The sequence below is a fragment of the Mesoplodon mirus genome (genome assembly GCF_964341445.2).
Source record: "Mesoplodon mirus genome assembly, contig: HAP1_SCAFFOLD_1311, whole genome shotgun sequence".
Lineage (NCBI taxonomy): Eukaryota > Metazoa > Chordata > Mammalia > Artiodactyla > Ziphiidae > Mesoplodon > Mesoplodon mirus.
The window spans coordinates 59804-63797 of NW_028294787.1; positions in this window are offsets into that span (position 1 = coordinate 59804).

Here is a 3994-nt window from a genome sequence, read left to right on the forward strand (position 1 = left end):
TGCCTGGGCTTTCTTTTCTATGAAGTGCATTTAGTGATTAGCTGAGTACATTTAAATACAGTTTGTCTTGAATAAGAAAAATCTGAAGATAAAGTAGCTGTAAACAAGTAACTAAATAAATAAAGCTATAACAATGCAAAGGAGAGACAAAAAGCTGAGAATTGAATAGATAGGAGAGTTGCAAGCTTTGAATACTGATTCAGGACTCAAGTTCACAGTAAGTGTATCTGCCTATCTTACTTGTTTGCTTCATAGTTTTAACCAGGCTGAAAACAAAACAAAATTTTTAAATGAATATCATTATCATTTTAGTGTATTTTAGTGCATTTAGCCCCCATGTCATTCTAGCAACCCTTGTTGAGTGATGATGACAACCCAGGCTCAGGGCAAAAGACAAAGGAGAGTTTCTAGACCATTTCAATACATACAAGACAAAATGGGTGCCATATCTCTAAATTCCAAACCAGTTTTACAGCTTGTAAGGCTCTAGTTCAGACCTGAGTTTTTTTCATATTACTCTGTGGCAGAAAACATTCACAGTTTGGTACAGTTCCAAGGCAGCTTAGGTGGCTCAGGTTTTACAGAGTCCATTTCAAGGTGCTTCATGCTTCTGATTTAACCTGAAGAAAAAAACAGAAAGTGGAATTTGGCTCAAAGTAAGATCTATAGTTGTGTTTTCCAAAATTCTCCAGTGTAAGACCTGAGCTAGAGTTGACACAGACTGGAACCCATTTCTTCTGTGCAAGTTCTGAGATCCCCATTTCCTGAGAGCACCAGCAACTAAAGAACCAGAGTAGCTCCTGAGATTTTGTGCTAATGGCCATAAGAAGGCCCGGGATACATAGCTGCACCTGTGAGACTTCTCCTCTTATAAACCTCTGTTGTTTTTCATATCCTCTGGCTAAGTACTCAGCATTTATAAATCTCATTAAATTTCATTGATTTCAGTTGAATTAGAGAAAAATTTATACAAACTGAAGAGACATTAGAGCATGAGAAGTACAAGAGTAATGCACCAAGGACCAAAGTTCCTGAGGATGAAAAATAGAATTATTGTAAATCTTTGAATGCCGAAGACAAAGGAAAATAGGTTTAAAACAAATTGTGATCTGCTTTAGCATTTTTTAAATGATTTTTATCCAGTATGTTAACTATTTCTGAAATAAAAATAAGTAAAAATAATTCTTACATATTGGAATAGTGTTGAAAAAGCATTCAGATGTTCCATCCTCCCTTTGTTTATAGACAAAATGTATAAAGCTCTAAAGTGCTGACAAAAGGATTTTAGGGGGCTCAGTGCTCTGAATGAGATTCTACTCAAAAGCAGTCTCCTTTTTGGCAGGAGCCCTACTTCCAAAGATAAAAGGTCATGTTTTTTTCTCCTGAAAATTCTTTATTCATTTCTGACTTTTTACCCTGTTGCTCATCTCCCTGGTTAGCTATTTTGGGTTAGTTATGCAGCTTAATTTTATCATGCTTAGCACAGTGAGAGATCGGGCTAATATGTTTTTCACCTTTTGGACATTTACCGCAAAATGTTCTAGATCCTACAAATTGCAGAATTCCTCTGACAACTGTACACACAAGAAGTATCTTTTAACATGTCTTTGTCTTTAAACTTCCTTATAAATATTAGAGAGTGAAAACACATGTATTGGGAAATCTATTGTTCTCTATGACATAATTAGCTCTCAGTTTCCTGGCATGTTGTTAAATATGCTTTGGATAACACAGGTGTATACACACACACACACAGAATAACCTTTTCTCCTGGTAAAAGAAAAAAACAAAAAACAAAAGAAAAAACCCTCTTAAGACCAGCAATCCCACTACTGGGCATATACCCTGAGAAAACCATAATTCAAAAAGAATCATGTACCAAAATGTTCATTGCAGCTCTATTTACAATAGCCAGGACATGGAAGCAACCTAAGTGTCCATCAACAGATGAATGGATAAAGAAGATGTGGCACATATATACAATGGAATATTACTCAGCCATAAAAAGAAATGAAATTGAGTTATTTGTAGTGAAGTGGATGGACTTAGAGTCTGTCATACAGAGTGAAGTAAGTCAGAAAGAGAGAAACAAATACCATATGCTAACACATATATATGGAATCTAAGAAAAAAAAAAAAAGGTCATGAAGAACCTAGGGGTAAGACAGGAATAAAGACACAGACCTACTAGAGAATGGCCTTGAGGATATGGGGAGGGGGAAGGGTAAGCTGTGACAAAGTGAGAGAGTGGCATGGACATATATACACTACCAAACATAAAATAGGTAGCTAGTGGGAAGCAGCCCCATAGCACAGGGAGATAAGCTCGGTGGTTTGTGACCACCTAGAGGGGTGGGATAGGGAGGGTGGGAGGGAGGGAGATGCAAGAGGGAAGAGATATGGGAACATATGTATATGTATAACTGATTCACTTTGTTATAAAGCAGAAACTGACACACCATTGTAAAGCAATTATACTCCAATAAAGATGTTTAAAAAAATGACTGAAAGTATAATAATGTTTTTAATATGCTACATTATATCTGTTAGATGACTCAACTTGCCCTAAAATTTTTTCTATATAATAGACACAGTATATTGACATAATTAGTTGCTTTGGCAAATGCATAGATATCTGAGTTGTTGAATTTTTGTTTTTTATGTTTGTGATGTGTTTGGTGCTTTGGTGTGTGTGTTCTCTCTCCCCACTGAATATACATCTTATGTTTCTTAACTGTTTCTACTTATGTATATCATCATTTTTCAGGCAGTTTCATGCCAATGTAACTCCCCAGAAACAATCAACTTAGCATAGACAAAGATGCACATGAATTCTTAAACTGAAATTTTTAAAACTTATTCTAGCTAATTCAAGTTGGGTAGAAAGTTCAACATTACTGTATTTCTTCAACACAAATTTGTTTCAATAATTATACTACAAAAGAAAATATGGAAAAGAGGGAAAAAATTAAAATAGCTAATATTCCACCCCATCACTGTTGACATTTTTTGGTGTGTTTTCTTCCAGCCGTTGCATTCTAAAACGAACAGTTTTCTTTATCACCTTATCTGCAACTATTATGTGCACACAATAGATAGAAGAGCAAGAATCCCCACTTGTACAGGAAGCTCGAGGTCTCCCAGAAGAAGTTTTGGTGCCCTGTATGTAAACTGTCCCTTATCTCTGAACCATCTTTAACCAGAACTGGTGACCATTATGGTCTCTGGTCACATACAATGTCATACCTTTTCTAGCCTTGCCCTGTTAAGTGTTCAGTTGGAAAAAAAAAAAAAAATTACAACAAAAACTATCCTTGATGCCGTCATTGAATTGCGGTATTAAGCTACCTCTAAAACCTGAATTCTCCAGTCCTATTAGTCATATGTGAACCAATAAAATAAATTTCCTTTTATTATTTAAGCCCTGTTAATCTGATTCTCTATGCTCCTCCAATGTGCCTACCTTAATGAGCAATTAATCTGATAAACTGCTCCGTGGCATGCTATTTATTGAAAAGCTATGTGCCTCATGTTATTTATGAGGAAGCCTAATGTGCCTGGTCCTCCTAAGGTGAAGATGTGCATTTTCAAGGAGGCCTTCCAGTGCTGGTGGCTTTTCTAAAGCCAATCAGGAAAAAGGTTCCCTGCAGGATATTCCTGAACACATTAGCAGTATTTCTAGGGTGTTAAACCCTGTGCAAAGATCCTGTGGTACTTCTCAAAGTCCTGATTTTACCTAGATGAGAATTTAATATTAATAGAGTTGTATGTACATGCCAGTAAAAACACAAGTGTTAGGGGGATCAGGGTGTAATACAAAAGGCTGTGAAGTCAAAATCAAACACAACCGCATTCGAATCTGGCTTTAGGATATTCAAACTTTGGGATTGCAGAAGAGTTACAGCCTCAATTTCCCACATATGAAAAGAAGCAGCAGCATTATGACAAGAGATAATGCTTATTGAATGCTTCCCATGTTCCAGGCATGCTCTTT